This window comes from Elephantulus edwardii, unplaced genomic scaffold (genome assembly GCF_000299155.1).
Source record: "Elephantulus edwardii isolate Elephantulus edwardi_28Jun2011 unplaced genomic scaffold, EleEdw1.0 scaffold00009, whole genome shotgun sequence".
Taxonomy (NCBI): Eukaryota; Metazoa; Chordata; class Mammalia; order Macroscelidea; family Macroscelididae; genus Elephantulus; species Elephantulus edwardii.
Genome location: NW_006399759.1, coordinates 34,215,298 through 34,232,952, shown reverse-complemented (window position 1 = coordinate 34,232,952; position 17,655 = coordinate 34,215,298). Strand labels below are relative to the sequence as shown.

At 40.0% G+C, this 17,655-nt stretch overlaps 1 pseudogene; it reads right to left on the bottom strand.

Moving 5' to 3' along the window:
- The window catches only part of LOC102853379, a 142,934-nt pseudogene that overhangs the window by 121,180 nt on the left and 4,099 nt on the right, over positions 1-17,655 (bottom strand).

The following is a 17,655-nucleotide window of genomic DNA, read 5'->3' as shown; positions in this document are numbered from 1 at the left end:
ATAAAAATGTTTTTATTTTAATTGTAATTTTAACAAAGTTTATAGAAATGTTGGATTTTCATTCATTATTGTTGTACATTTTCCTCTTTCCCTCCATTCCCACTCCCCAAGTTTACTTTCTTTCATTTATTTTTTTAATAGTCATTTATTGTTGCACAATTTCCTTCCTTCCCCCTCCTCTCCCTTTCCCCTAGTCCTCTTTGCTATGTGCCTCTTGTTCTGGACTGTTCTCTTACTTATAATGCCTAACCATATGTTGTTGTTGTTGTTATGTGCCGTCAAGTCGCTTGCGACTCATAGCGACCCTATGTACAACAGCCCTAAACCCTGCTCTGTCCTGTGCCAATCTCACTGCCTCTGACACATCCACCTCGATTACCCCAGTCACTGAATCAATCCACCTCATAGAGGGTCTTCCCCTCCCCTTTAAATAGTTCTTTTTTTCATCTGTTCCAATACAGTATTAATTACCGATACACTCTTTTCGTATTCTCCTCCTAAACCCCTTGCCCCCATGTCACTCCTGCTTTATAACCATGGTGCTATGTAGTATTTATCCTTTTGTGACTGTGATATTTCACTCAACATAATGTCCTTTAGGGTCACCCATGTTTTGTAATGTGTTATGAGTTCCTTGTTTTTCAGTGCTGCATAGTATTCCATTGTGTGAATAAACCATAGTTTTCCCATCCATTCATGATGATGGACACTTGGCTTGCTTCTTTCTCTTTAATATTGTGAATAACACAGCAATAAACATGGCTATACATACATCTGTTTAGATGACAGTTTCGGTTCCTTTGGAGTATATTCCCAGTAGTGGAATTGCTGGATCAAATGGTACTTTCCAACTTTTTGAGGAAGTGTGAAACCACCTTCTATAGTGGTTACACCATTTTACATGCTCACCAGCAGTGAATAAAGAGTCCAGTCTCTCCACAACCTCACTGTCATTTGTTGTTTGCTGATCTGTTGAGCTTTGCTATTGTTACTGGTGTGAGATGATACCCGATATTTGTTTTGATTTGCATCTCTCTGAGAGCTAGGGATTTTGAACATTTCTTCATGTGTGTTTTTTTTTTTCCATCTCAATGAAGTGTCTGTTTATATCCTGTGTCCATTTTGTGATTGGGTTGTTTACCTTTTTCTTGTTGTTTAAATATGAGTCCCTTATCAGATATGTAATTGCAAATATTTTTTCCCAATCTGTGGGTTTCCTTTTTACCTTGTTGGAGAAGTTTTTTGATGTTAGAGACTTGATTCTTAGAGGGTCTCATTGATCTTTTTGTTCTCTCATTGTGCTTGGAAGATTCTTCATAATGTGGATTAGGGCTTTTAGAGTTCTTCCAAGCTTTTCTATGATGAAATTTATAGTCTTCGGTTTTACCCCTAGGTCCTTGATCTATGTTGAGTTGATTTTTGTGTATGGTATGAGATGTGAGTGTTGCTTGGGTTTTCTACAGATGATTTCCAATTTTGCCAACATTACTTGTTAAAAAGGCTACTGTTAAAGGTAAACAGTTCAGTTGAAAAATGGGCACAGGATATGAACAGACACTTCAGCAAAGAAGATGAACAAAGATGGTGAACAAACAGATGAAAAAGTGCTTAAAATCCATAGCTCTAAGAGAGATGCACATCAAAACAACTATGAGATATCATATCACCCAAGTAAGAATAGCAACATTCAACAGAGCAGTAAACAACAAATGCTGGTGAGGTTGTGGAGAAACTGGGACCCTTATTCACTGTTGGTGGGAGTGTAAAATGGTGCAACCACTATGGAAGGCAATATGGCGCTTTCTCAATAGAAATGCCATTTGACCCAGCAATTCCACTACTGAGAGTATACTGTAAAGAGACCATAACTGCCACCGAAGCAGATATATGCACACCCATGTTTATTGCTGCTTTGTTCACAATAGCAAAGAGTTGGAAACAACCCAAGTGTTCATCAACAAATGAATGGATAAAGAAAGTGTGGAATATTTACACAACGGAATACTACACTGCATTGAAAAACAAGGAACTCATGAAATATTATACAAAATGGGTGACTCTGGAGGACGTTATGCTGAGTGAAATATTGCAGTCACAAAATGACAAATACTGCATAGTGCCACCGTTGTAAAATGGGACTAACATAGAGGTTGGGGGGAACTTAAGAGGGGATGAATAATGTACACGGTATTGAAACAGATGAGGGAGAGAACTGTTTAAAAGGAACATATTATTAGGTATTATTTTCATGACAAAAGTCCAGAATAGAGCTGCATAATAAAGTGGACTTGGCGAAGAAGAATAGTATAACAATGAAAGATTTTTTTTCCCCCCAAAGAGAAAAGTGAGCTGGGGGAGGGGTGGGTAGGGAGGAAAGTGTGCAACAATGTTTGAATGGAAATCCAAAGTCTCTGTAAACGTTCATTAAAATTTAATTAAAAAAAGGTCAGATCCCATAAAAAAAAGGCTGTTGTTTCCTCACTTAACTGATTTTTCCTCCTTGTGAAAAATCAGTTGATCATAGGGAGATGAGCTGATTTCTGGGTTCTCAATTCTATTCTATTGACCTATGTGTCTGTTACTGCCATGTTGTCTTAACCACCATGGTTGAGGATATACTTTCTTATGAAGTCATTATGAACTGACTCAACAACACTTGATAATACGACGTAAACATGCTGTTTTCAGGAGGACTTTTACCATTGTTGTTGTTATGTGCTGTTGAGTCACCGGTGACTCATAGTGACCCTATACACAAAGTTCTGAAGCCTGCCCTTTACTGAGCCAGTCTCACTGACTTTGACAAACTGAACCCCATTGTCCCAGTTACTGTATCAATCCATCTCATCTGGGATCTTTCTCTCCTATGCTGTCCCTCACTTTTCTGAGTATGATGTCCTTTGAACCTACTGACAAAGTGCTCAAAAAATGTGAGACAGAGCTTCAAACTCCTAGCCTCCAAGGAGAAACTTGGTTTCACCCTCTCCAAGATAGACCTATTTGTTTTCTTGGTTGTTCATGTTATGTATGTTCAAGATTCTTCTCCAGCACCACAAGTAAAAGGCATCAATCCTTCTTCTATTATCCTTAGTCATTGTCCAGCTCTCCAATGCATCTCAAGAATTGTGAAGACCATGCAAAGACCAAACCTATACTTGGATCAGGAAGCAGTTCTCAGAACTGAGCAAGGAAACACTACATAGTTCAAAATTAGGAAAGGAGTGTGTCAGGGATGCATCCTGTCTTCATACCTTTTCAATCTGTATGCAAAACAGAGAATTCAGGAGGATGGGTTTTAATGAGGAGAAATGTGGCATCAGGATTGGAGGAAGACTCATCAACAACATACGTTATGCAGATGACACAACCTTCCTTGCTGAAATTGAGGAGGACCTGAAGCTTTTATCATAGAATATTATTTCTATGATATCCACACTTTCCAAGGTGCTCTGGTGAGGAAGTCTGTAGCATGTTGTGAAGCCGCTACATGTATCTGGGGATTCAAATCCACCAGATGCTTCATGAGAGAAACTTGAGCAGTTTCTTCCCAGTAAGATTTGAAGCTTCAGAAGACTGATTAAGGGTTAGTACGAATCAAGTTTAAGGCAGTGAGTCTGAGTTTACACACTGTTCGAAACAGGTATGTACTAACAACAAAGGAACTCTGGTGGCCTAGTGGTAAAAAGCCGTATTCCCAACCTGAAGGCACTTGTTTGAATCCACTAGCTGCTCCACGGGAGAAAGATGGGCAGTCTCTTCCTGTGAGATTTACTGTCTCTGAAAACTTGCTGGAGGGTCAGCTATTGATCGGTTCTGACTTGCTGATACGTAACAACAAGAAGAAGTATAATGAACTTCATCTCGTGTGCTATGTGATTGGGAGAGTCCAATTCTCCTGTTAAAAGACATCATTCTTGGGGAAGTAGAGGGTCAGTGAAGGAGAAGATCAATAATGAGGTGTACTGACACATTGTGGCAGCAAAGGGCTTAATTAAGGACAGCAGAGATTGTGAGGACAGTACAGGGAAGGGATTCCTTATGCTGTCCATGGGGCACCAGCTGATTAGATGACACCTAACAACAGACTACACTTAAATGTAGATACTGACATTTAACTTCTATTCATTAAAATGAAATGAATTCCATCTTGCAGTCCCACTGATGCTGTCAGGTGCACACTGGCCATATGTGGCTGGTGGTTTTCACTGGGCACACTCCACATAAAGCAATGAAAGAATTGGAGAGAAAGTGAAAGATTTTGTGAATCCCAAGTTCCTGTAAAATCACTACCATTATTCACTTGATTTGCAAATGTTTTTTCCAGAAAGACTGCAAAGGGAGAAGTTCTCCCCTAATCTCTCTCTCACTGTTTAAAAGAAAGAGCTTCTCATTAGTGTGCATTAATTACTGTGGTTTTAGAGTGCTTTTATTGGAAACAGAATCTTTTCAAAATTATTAAGTAAAAGAATATTCCTAGAGTCAGAGAGATGTCTTATATGAGTTGGTGGTACAATGAAACCACCCAATTTTCATAGAGTTTAACTTTCAAGTCACGTTTGAAGTTCACCAGACTGTGAAGCAAAAAAAAATTATGTATGTTTACATGGAGACACTCTTTCAACAAATATAACAAATTAGTAAGCCCTGCACACACTTCAGATGTAATTATTAGCCTGATCTTCCTGAAGCCTGCCTTTTTATGTGCTGTCTAATAAATCCCAAACTTACTCGCTGGATGGTAAATGTTTTATGGCAGATATAAATTTTAGATTTTATTATCTTTAACCATAGCTCTTCTTCAACATTACAGTAGGCATACTTTTTGATACTTTGCATTTAATCAATATTACTATTTAATTTATTTAATACCATATATTTAACATCACTTCAGGTCGTTTTGTAAGTATGTGCTGGAAGGCAGAGACAGATCTCACATTGGTTCATCTAGGATCCACAGTCTAGAGGGAGAGAGAGGAAGTTATACAGACACAAGCCACAAAGTGTTGCTTCAATAGTAACTAGTGTTGGGGCAAGAAGAGATTACTGTGGGAGCTTTGAAGGGAGATCATCTCCATCTTTACCTGGGGTTGCCGAGAAATCTTCATAGGGCAAATATCACTGAATAGAACTTGGAGATGTAGACGTTCACCTATGGGAGTAGGACAAAGGAACATGAAGAATCAATGTGAAATAAATGGGCAGCTTAATCTGTCTGCCTTCAGAGAGAGGAAATTTTGTGAGACTGAGCATAGGCTATGGGAGTGATAAGCATGGATTAGTGGAAAAGTTGGTAAGAAGCAAATTTGAAGATTATTACCAGATACAGAATTTTTTTTTTTTACCTCGGAATGGAAAGTCCTTTCCCTAATTTCAAGGATGGGTTGTTTATGGTGCAGTCAAATAACCATGCATTTTTCAGCTGGACAGATCTGACAGAATGTGTCCTCAGATATTCCAGTATGGAAACGCATGCCAGTTACCTAATCTCTCCCAGTCACTGTTTTCTCGTTTGAGAGTTATGGCTGTTCTTTCTATTTGGAATGCATTCCTCTATATACCTACATGGCTAGCATCTTCCCCACTGGAAATATCACTTTTTCAGAGAGGACTACTGTGAACTATTTAAAATTTTAAAATTCTAGTCTTCCCTAATCATTTCTGATCTCACTAATTTAGCTTTACTTTTAAAAATTTATTCTTTAAAACATCTCATCACTCTTAAGCATCATATACATTTTAAAATTTCTTAGACTCATTGTTTGTTGTATCCTTTGCCCGAATAGAATGTATGCTCCTCAACTTTAATAATCCTTTACTGTCTGCATTGTTTAATGAGCTATCTTCTCCCCTGCCTTGTCTCCACCATTTGTATTCTCTCTCAAAAGGGCATAGAATTTCTCTTCTGTTTCATTTGTTCAATTCTAATGGCAGCTAAATTAATCACTGTAGTTTTATATTAAATCTATATGTCTTCTGGTGAATTAGCCTGAGCTTTCTATGGACTATTATTTTCATAATAAACTGCTTAGTTTTGTAGTTTACATTTTCTAGTTGATTATTAGAGCCACATAGGAATTCTGTTTGGGTTTTTCATGCATGCTAAACTTCTACCCAACATACTTGTTGAACTCTCTTTTTAGTTTTAATTTATTAGAAATTACTTTTAGGTTTTCTATTGAAGAAATCATATTGTCTACAAATAGGCATAGCTTGTTTTCTTTCTTTTTAATTATACCTTTCTTTTTCTTGTTTTAGTGGATTATGTAGCACTTCTAACATAGCATGATGCAAACCAGCAGATATTTACTTACTCTTTAATGGAAAGGTCTTTACAGTTTACCATTAAACTTGTATTTGCTGTAGGTGGTTGTCAGAAACTCTTATCAAATGAAGAAATTTCTTTATTTTTAATTTGTGATGCGATTTAAGTCATACCTTAGTGTTGGACTTTGTTAAGTCTTTCATTTTATCTAAATAGTTTAGATGATTACAATTTCTGCTTTAGAGAGAAATCTCCCCTATAGCGTTGTATACATATTTATACTAATTAGCTTCATGATAATGACTTCAATTCCTATTTTTCCACATTGAAGATGACAAAAAACAGACTCAGGCTCGGTTATGTGTTCACGTTACAATATTTTGTCCAAAGCCATAGGTCCTATAGCTTGGGAAAGAACTTATATTTCAAATGGAAGTACGTTTTAGTTGTTATCTATGGCTGTATCCACCTTTTTAAAATTCAGCAGCTTTGAATAACGTTCATTTACTAATGTTCTGAAATGTGGCTTCAGCTTCCTGCTTTGATCTGAGGGTACTCATGTCATTTGAGTGCTGGGCTGATACCAGATGGTTCAAGTTTGACTCATGTTCATTTCTGGTCATTATTTAGCTGAGATGTGTTAGTTGTTTTTCATGTGCCCTCTCCAGAATGATAATTCAAATTTCTTAACTGGGACCTCTCAAGAGTACTGAAGAGCAGTGACGTCAGGCTGGAGACTAAGGTGCGCCTGATCCAGGCTATAGTCTTTGCTATTATGTGCTATGCATTGGAGAGTTAGACAGTGAATAGGGATGATAGAAAGAGAATTTATGCCTTTGAGCTGTGGTGCTGGAGAAGAGTGTTGAATATACCATGAACTGCTAGGAGAACAAACAGGTTTGTCCTGGAGAGGGTGAAGCCGTAGTGCTCCTTGGAGTTAAGGATTCTGAAGCTTCGTCTGACATACTTTGGGCATGTTGCAAGGAGGGAAGGAGAGGGACATCATATTTGGGAGAGTGGAGGGGCAGCACAGGATAGGAAGACCCTCGATGAGATGGATCTATTCTGTGAGTGGAGTGGTGGGAATGAGTGCGTTTGAGATGGCGAGGTTGGCACAGGATAGAACACAGTTAAGGCTCTTGTACATAGGGTCGTTATGAGTCGCAAGCGACTTAATGGCACACAACAACAACAACAACAATAACAGTGTTTCAGAAGAATAAGCTCTAAGTTTATTAACTTTCTGTGTATGTCACATTTGCTAATATCCAGTCGAAGGGAGCTCTGGTGGCCCAGTAATACAAGCTGCACTGCAATCCAGAAGGCATGCAGTTTGAATCTACCTGCTAGCTGTTCAGTGGGAGAAAGATAGGTAATCTCCACCCCTGTGATTACCTGCCTCTGGAGGTGGGTGGTTTCCAACTCAATGGTATACAACAACAACAAGAAGTCTCTATCCATGTCACATATACCATTATCTTATTAGCTAATGGAATTCTGATGACATAGACCACAGGGCATTGTTTAGCTAACTCATAAGAGGTGTCTCTCTGCTGGTTTTTCCATGCCCAGTGAACTCTTGGGAGAAATATAGGCCATTTTCTCCTGTGAAGTTTACAGCTTTTGAAAAATCCAATGAAGTGTCAATTATGAGTTTTTCCCAACTCGAGAGCAATAAAATTTACATTTGAGAATGCTTGCCTAGGTAATGAAGGCCCGAAACACTTACTGATGAAGACCGTAGCCTCCAGTGTGGATTTTACTTTGATGTAAATAAAACCAAATTTCTTACAATTTAACAGACAAGAAATTTAATTATCAGTAAAGAAAATATTTACATTTGCAAAAATTTTATTTTACTTTGATCCATGATCAATATTGATGAAAGCAACAATCAAGAAATCAAAGTATTACATTAGACAAATCCGCAAAAGACCTCTCTAAAGTCTTAAAAAGCAAAGACTTTTTTTGAGGACTATGGAGACCTGACCCAAGGCATCTTCAAAAGCCTTATATGCAAGACAAGAAAAAGACATAAGAGGTCTCCAAATTGGCAAAGAAGAGGTAAAATTATCTCTCTTTGCAGATGACATGATAGCATACTTAGAAACCCCTAAAGACTCAGCAAGAAAACTATTGGACATAGTTAATTAATTCAGCAAAGTAGCGGGGTACAAGATCAACATACAAAAATCAGTTGGATTTCTCTATAGGGACAAAGAAAATACAGAGCTAACCAGAAGATAAAATATTTGGGCTTAAATCTAACCATAAGCACAAAGGATCTATTCAAAGAAAATTACAAAACATTACTACAAGAAACAAAAAGAGACCTGGAGAAGTGGAAGAATAGCCCTTGCTCATGGATAGGAAGACTCAATATTGTGAAATGGCAATACTACCAAAGGCAAGTTACACGTTCAATGCAATCCCAACACAAATACCAATCCCATTCCTTAATGAGATGGAAAAGGTAATCTCCAGCTTCATCTGGAATGGAAAGAAGCTCTGAATAAGCAAAACACTCCTTAAAAATAGAAAAAAGGTAGGAGGCATCTCACTCCCTGATTTAAAAACCTACTACACTGCCGTGATGGTTAAGACAGCATGGTACTGGTACAATGACAGACACATAGATCAATGGAATAGAATTGAGAACCTGGAAATCAGCCCATATACCTATGGTTAACTGATATTTGACAGGGAGATTAAATCAGTTAAGTGGGTTTAACAACAGCCTTTTAAACAAATTATGTTGGCAAAACTGAAAAACTATCTGCAGAAGACTTAAGCAAGATCCATACCTTACTCCGTACACAAAAACCAACTCAAGGTGGATCATGGGCCTAGGACTAAAACCAAGGCCTATAAACTTCATTAAAGAAAATCTTGGGAAAAAGTATTTGGTAATGACATGTCAGATAAGGGACTTTTATCTAGAATTTATAAACTACTTGGGCACCACAACAAGATATAGGTAAATAATCCAATAGAAAAATGGGCACAGGATATGAACAGGCACTTCACCGAAGACGACATTCAGATGGCCAACAAGCACATGAAGAAATGTTCAAAATCCCTAGCTCTAAGAGGGATGCAAATCAAGACAACCATGAACTGTCATCTTAACCCACTAAGACTAGTGAACGAAGCAACAAATGCTGGCGAGGTTGTGGAGAAACTGGAACCCTTATTCTCTGTTGGTGGAAGTGTTAAAATGGTGCAACCACTATGGAAAGGGTGTGGCACTTTCTCAAAAGTTGCAAATAGAGATACCATTTGACCCAGCAATTCCATTACTGGGAATATACCCCAAAGAGACCATAACCACTATACAAGCAGATATATGCACATCCATGTTTATCACAGCTTTGTTCACAATAGCAAGGAGTTGGAAACTACCTAAGTGCCCATCAACAAACAAATAGATAAACTGTGGATACTATGCTGCATTAAAAACAAGAAACTCATGCAATATTATTCAAAATGGGTGACCCTGGAGGACATAATGCTGAGTGAAATATCTCAGTCATAAAAGGCCAAACACTGCATAGAGCCACTGCTGTAGAATGGGACTGACATCAGGGTTGGGGTTGTTGTTATGGGCCATCGAGTCATTTGCCACTCATAGCAACCCCATGTACAAGAGCCCTAAATGCCGTTCTATCTTGTGCCAACCTCGCTGTCTCAAACACATTCATTCCTACCACTCCACTCACAGATTTGATCCATCTCATCGAAGGTCTTCCTCTCCTGCACCGTCCCTCCATTCTCCTAAACATGGTGCCCCTCTCCAAGGACCAGTCCCTCCTTGCAACATGCCCAAAGTATGTCAGTCAAAGCTTCAGAATCCTTGACTCCAGGGAACACTCTGGCTTCACCCTCTCCAGGACAAATGTGCGTTGAAACAGATGAGGGAGAGAACAGTTTAAATGCAATATATTATAGGGTATTATGATTATCATAAGAGTCTGGAATGAAGGTTACAGAGTAGAGTAGAGGGGGTGTGCTGGGGGATTGTATACCAATGAAGGAATTTTTCTTTTACTTTTCAAAGAGAAGAACGAACTGGTGGTGGGGGTGCGGTGGGCGGGGGGGAAAGTGCAACAAGGAATGAATGGAAATCCAAAATCTCTGTAAATGTTCATTGAAATTAATTAAAAAAAGCCTTATATGTGTGCAAAAGCTGGAAAATTTAAAAAGAAGACTAAATAAGAATTGATAACTTTGAATTATGGTGGTGAAGAATAGTGGACAAGTACTTGCACTGCCAACTCAAAGGCAGGGAGTTCGAATCCATCAGCTACTTCAGGGGAGAAGATGGGCAATTTCCTCTCTCACAATTTATAGTCTCTGAAAACTCACTGGACAATCAGTTGTGAATTGATTCTGACTCAATGGCACATAACAGCAATTAGAATAATAGGTGGCTCTGGTGGTCTAGGAGGTAAGGAATTGTGCTGCCAACCCAAAGGTAGATGGTTTGAATTCACTGGCACCTCTGCAGAAGAAAGATGAGCGAGTATCATCTTGTGCAATGCAGAGCCTCTGAAGACCCACTGGAGGGTCAGCTATGAGTCATTTCAAACTCAACAACAACAAATTGACTTGTGACCAGAAGAATGAATAAGTCTGACTTGTAAGGAACACAGACAGAGTATTCTCTAGAAGCTGAGACTTCTCGTGTATTTAGGACATATTATCAGTATGGACCAGTACCTGGAGAAGCTCATCATGCTTGGCAATGTAAATGGTCAGCAAAAAAGCAGGATAAAGATCTTAATGAGATTGATTGATACAGTGGCTTCAATAATGAACTCAAACGTGGCAATGATTGTGAGGATGGCCCAGGACTGGACAGCGTTTCTTTCTGTTGTACAAGAGGTGGGGTGGGGTGAGTTGGAGCTAATTCAAGCACACCCAATGACAAGAACAATGCAAGTTACATGACCAAGCCCAAAGGCAATGTGGGAAGGGACAGCATGAGAATGTGGGTGGTGGGAGGAATGATTCACAGAGAGCATTGACAGTACGTCACCCACACGAGGTATGTGAAAGCATTCCACATATTCCTGCATATTTTGTGCCAGTAACTCCTTCACAATGTGCATTTTCCCATGACCTCTGTAATAATCGCCTCTTAGACTCCTCAAGACTAGGGAGATGAAATAACTTGGCTGCTAAGGAGAGGAAGGATTTTTGGATAATACTTATTAATGCTCTGGGTTTGGCTTACTAGGACAGAAAACTCTAAAGCCCATATTTGCTCCTCAAGTAAGTGCCTCTCCCAAGCACGATGTTGTTTTGCTTTAGTTTTGCCCACGCTGGCTCTTTATTTCCCATGGAAGAGCCTTCTGGGACCTTCCGACTTGACTCACCTGTCCATTCTTATACATCCCATCGTCCTGCCTCTAGATAGATGAGCATGCACTCTCATTATCTAAAGCTGAGCTGTATAATGCTATTCTACAGTCAGTCATGTCTCAGTCACTGTAACCTCCAGCTCTGCCCTTTGCAATTTTTTGGCATTCTCATTATAGATAAATGTTATGAAGTGGAACTTTCATTCTCAAGTGTGGTTTGGTTTATGTTCTGTCCAGGGAGCTCTGGGTGGTTCTTTGATGAGCAGGTTGCAGGACACTTACGAGCAACAGCGGAACAGTTAAAATGACTAATGGAGAAACCCGGGGTTGGCGTCTCAGCCTCTGGTCAGGTCACCGAGGAGAAGGAAAGGAGTAATTAGAATGGCCGGGTAACACTTCTCACAGAGAGGAAGCCTCCAAGCACCGCGAGCAAGTCAGCAGGGTGGGGGCCAGGAAAGGCAATGAGGTGATTTGAGGTGGCTCATTAACCCCAACATGAAGGGAAGGCTGAGACACACATGACCACGAGGAAGGAGCCGATGTGGCCACTGGGAAAGTGACAGCATGAAGAGAATATTTATTGCAAGTTTTATGCTCAAATCCCAAAATGGAATAAAAATCAGAGTACCTCTAGTCCAGCGTCTCATGTTGACAAATGACACTTTCTTTATCACCATTCTACTAATGGAGAAACACAAATGTCAACTCCATATGGATTACCTTGCAGATTAACCTTCGACTGATAGCCCTAGTAGGAGTCACTGTTTCATTTCTCAGTATTTCCAGTGAAGACGACCCTCCTGTGAGGGGTAACAAGGGCCCTACTTTGTGTTCTGCTTCCAGTGGAATTGCCCTGCACTCATGCTGGTCCATACAAGAAAGGCAGGGGCATGTTGAGGCTGTGCAGAGACTTCCCTTTCTGTGCTTGGCCATTCTGGTTTTGACCTTCTCTTTGTCACCTGACTTTGGGCTGAAGGAAAGAGTTGGTGGCAGTGTCTAGTCTAATCAACTCCAACCTATTGTTGTTGTTGTTGTTGTATACTGTATATTCAGAACCCATAGCTCACCTGCTGGTGGGTTTTCAGAGACAGCTAATTACAAGGCAGATTGTCCATCCTTCTCTCTCGCAGTAGCTGGTAGATTTGAACCATGTCTTCGGGATTGCAGTGCAGCTTCTTGCCACTCGGCCACCAGAAATTCATCCCATACTGTCAGGTGCATTAACTATTGGCTTTGCTGACAAAATGGTCTCTATTTGAGGGTGATGTGATATCTATAACAAAAGCATATAATAAGATGCTTTGTTGAAAGTTGATTTGAATCCCATATTATTATCACATATTATTTAGTATCAAAGCCTCTCAAATTTCCAATATCTTGCAGAGATGGAGTACCTAGGAAGTCAGGTAAGTGTGGGGTTACTGGTCTATTTACTAATCTGTAGTGAACAGTAAGAGGAGAGTACTGACTGTATATGGACTGTTAAAAGAAGAAAAGAAAAAAGAAAAGAGAAGAAGAGAAAAGAAAAAAGAAAAGAAAAGAAGAAACAGAAATGTCTTGGAGAAGATGCAGCCAGAGAGCTCCTTGCAAGCAAAGACAGCAAAGTTTTGTCTCACATACTTAGGGCATGCTGCTAGGAAAGAGTAGTCCTTAGAGTGGGATCTTGTACTTGGAAAGGTGGAAGACCCTCATCACAGTGACTTAACGATGTCCTCAAGTATGTCAGAGATGTTGAGGATGACGCAAGATAGATCAGGGTTCAGATCTGTTGTCCATATAGGGTCATTATGAGTTGGACTTGACTCCACAGTAGTATAGCAACAACTAAGAGTCAACTGTCACACATGAAACTCATGTAACTATTCACAAGAGATTAAATAATCTGGTCCTACAGCTGAATCAAAATAGCCTTGTTGAGACTCTGAAGTCTGCATATTCCAGCTGCCCTCCCCTTCCCCAGCAAACTCCAGAGGTGATGTTTTTGTCTACTTAACTCTGGAGAAACACTCATCTCAGTGTTTTCCCCTCTCCTCACTCAAAGCCCAGTCCTTGGAGAGGGACATCATGCTTGGAAGGGTGGAGGAACAGCGCAGGAGGGGAAGATCCTCTATGAGGTGCATTGATTCAATGACTGGGATAATCGGGATGGGTGTGTCAGAGACAGTGCGATTGGCACAGGACAGAGCAGAGTTTAGGGCTATTGTATATAGGGTCGCTATGAGTCGCAAGTGACTTGATGGTACTTAACAACAACAACAACTCAAAGCCACTTTGAGTGCCTCCCTCTGTATCTTGGCAAATTTCTGTCCCCACTGGAGTGGGGACTCCTTAAAGACAGAGATGCTTGTTCATTGGTTAATGCTTTTTGTACCCCCAAAGTCTTTCAATCCTTAGAACAAGACTGGCCAAGTATGTATAAAGGAGTTTAAAAGATAAAACAGAACAAAACAAACTAGAGAGTGAAATGAGGTTTGCTGCCTAAATTCAGGGTGGAGTACAAGAAAAAAGCTCTTTGAAGGTAGGTGTTTCAGTTGTCCAAGGCGACATATTTCTGTTAGCATCTGGTGTTTGCTGAGAGCCAGGGACAATCTGCGCCTCATTCAGCTTCAGAAGAATCTGAGCTCTTTCTCCTTTGGAGTCAAAAGTGTTGATGACTACAGACCTCCCAGGGGAGCAAGTGATGACCACGCTGCTTAGGCATTTAAAGAAATCAGTGACTGTCCCACAACCTTTGGGACATTATCACTTCTAATAGTGGAATGCCATTTTGGTGGGTTCAGTCAAAGGATACACTTCTTTGTTGGATGCATTTTGCTGTTCTTGTGTTGCTGTCTACTTCTAAGTGCTGCATAGGATTGCATTTTGCAATTTGCTACATCTTTCCATTAAATTCTTTATCTCTGTGGGAAGGAGAGAGCTGGAAGCCGTGTCTCATTCCAGGCAGAAAACTTGTGCTGCTGCTTCTCTGAATTCGTGTCCTGTTCTCTGAACTGCAAATCTGGATGCAAAATGAATCTGACTTTCTAAAAAGCCTTATTTTTTTCCCCTTGTTACATGATAGCTGTGTATTTAGGGCAAAGCTGTTTGAGGTTTTCACAAAAGCACAAATGTGTGGTTTCAGGCCATGGCAGATAGGAAACATGTGTGCTACTGATGCTGTGCTGCTTCTGGGGCTATTTGCAAAACCATGAGCTTCTCATTTATCATTAACCCCTTTTTCTGTCCATTGACATTTCTTTGGATTTTTCCTTAGCAGGCAGCAGAGTAAGCAAAAAGGGTAATTAAGAATTACCATCTCTATTCAGTTTTTCACCCCAAGGACTGCCTCCTTCCTGATAACATATTCAAAGTATGTGAGACTAAATTTCACTATCCTTGCTTTTAAGGAGCACCCAGGTTCCATTTCTTCCAAGATAGACTTGTTTGGTTTTTTGGTAGTCTATGTCAGGGAAGCATCCTGTCCCCAAACCTTTTCATTCTATATGTGGAACTGATTATCTGGGTGGCTGGGCTTTATGAGGAGGAATGTGGCATCAGGATTTAAGGACTACTCAACAATAACCTAGATTATGCACATGACACAATCTTGCTTGCTGAAAGTGAGAAGGACCTAAAGTGTTTTCTGCAGAAGGTCAAGGACTGTAGTCTTCAATATGGGTTGAAGCTCAACATCAAAAAGACAAAGATTCTCACCACTGGGACAATTGGTATCACCATAATAGAGGGAGAAGAGATTGAGGTTGTTAACAATTACAGCTTGCTTGGCTCCACAATCAACACTCTTGACACCAGCAGTCAGGAAATCAAATGACAAATTATACTGGGGAAAATCTACTGTCTGGACCCCTCCAGAATACTGAGAAGCAATGACATCACTCTACAGACTAAGGTGTGCTTGATACAGATCATGGTCTTCATGAGCTCGACAGTGACTTAGGATAATAGAAGAAGGATCAATGCCTTTGAGTTGTGGTCCTGGAGAAGAGTGTTGAACATACTATGGACTGTCAGGAGAACAAGTCTGTCCTGAAGAGAGTGAACTCAAGCTGCTCCCTGAAGGCAATGGTTTTGAAGCTCTGCCTCACATACTTTGGGTATGTGGCCAAGAGGGACCAGTCCCTCGGGAGGGACATCATGCTTGGAAGGGCAGAAGGACAGTACAGGAAAGGAAAGCCCAGGATGAGATGGTTTGACTCAGTGACTGGGGAAATGGTATTAGTTCTTTCAGGGATGATGAGATTGGCTTAGGATAGAGCACAAATCAGACCCACTTTATATAGGGTCGCTGAGTGTTAGGAGACTCAACAGCACATAACAACAACAACAGCATACAATATTCAGTACTCTTCTCCAGCATCACAATGCAGAGACATCAATTTTTTCTGTTTTCCTTCTACAGTGTCCAATTTTATGCTTTGTCAGAAGCATAGCAAGCAATTGTGAGGAAAAAACCCCCAACAACCACACACAATCCATGACTTGGATTTAGTACACCTTAATTTTTACACTAGCATTGTTGCTCTTTAGCCCTTTGAAGAGGTCTTTGACAGCAGATTTTTCCATAGACAACACATCTTTTGATTTTGTGACTACCTTTATATCATGAGTGTTAATTGTGAACCCAAGCAAAATGAAGTTGTTGACAACTTTGATTTTTTTCTTGACCTATCATGACATTGACTATTGGTAAGGATTTTTTTCCTTGTTATTGAGATGTAATCTCTATATTGAAAGCTGTAGTCTTTGATTTTCTGCAGTCCTTGGAAAAGACATCATTCTGGGAAAGGTGCAGGATCAGAGAAAGAGAGAAGACACTCAACAAGTTGGACTGGCATGGTAAAAATGGGACATAGCAACAATGGCATAGTAACAGTATTATAGATGGTGCAGAATCAGATCTGTTGTCCTATTGGTCACTATCCTACCAATAACATCTCTGTTTCTAAGTGGTAGTATATTGTGATTCAGGTTGCAATGCTAACCAAAAGGCCAGGGGACCAGCCTCTCCAGGGGAGAAAGATGAAGAGTTTCTTTCTATACAGACTGCAGCCTTAGAAACTGGAAGGAGGGTGGCTATGAATAGGAATCAGTTGTTGTGTGCTTTTGAGTAGACTACCACTTATAGCTACCTAATGAAGAACAGGGTCTGACCCCTCCGAACCTTGCCCTGTCTTGAGTAAATTTCACTGTCTCTCACACATCTCCTCCCTTTGCCAAAGTCATTGTGTCAATCCATCTCCACGGTCTTCTTTTTGTGTTCTGACCCTCCATGCTTCCAAGCATGATCTCCTTCTTCAAAGACTGGTCCCTCCTGGTAACATGCCCAAAATATGTGCAGCAGAGATTTAAAAATCCTTGCATCCAAGGAGTAACCTGGTTTCACTCTCTCCAGAACAGACCTGTTTGTCTTCTTGCCACTCCATGGTTAATGCTCTTCTCTAGCACCACAATTCAAAGGCATTCATTCTTCTTCCTTCACTCTTTTTTTTTACTTATACTTTTTTCCCCCTTGGCACAACTTGGTGAGCACATCCAGAGCAGCATATGTTTGCTGAAATATGTCAAGTGGTATGCCATCAATTCCTGGAGCCTTGGTTTTTATTATTATTATTATTAATTTTAATGAAAATTTACAGAGATTTTGGATTTCCATTCATTCATTGTTGCACTTTTCTCCCTGCCCATCCCTCCCCTCTAGCTCATTCTTCTCTTTGAAAAATAAAAGAAAAATTCTTTCATTGTTATACAAACCCTCCCCCAAGTCTACTCCACTATGCAGCCTTCATTCTGGACTCATGTCATGACAATAATACCTAATCATATATACCTTTAGACAGTTCTCTCTCTCATCTGTTTCAATGCAGTATGCTTAATTTATCCCATCTTTCTCAGTCTCCACCCAACCCCTATGTCAGTCCCATTTTACAACAGTGGCACTATGCAGTATTTTTCCAGATATTTCACTCAGCATAATGTCCTTAAAAGTCACCCATTTTGAATAATATTGCATGAGTTCCCTGTTTTTCAATG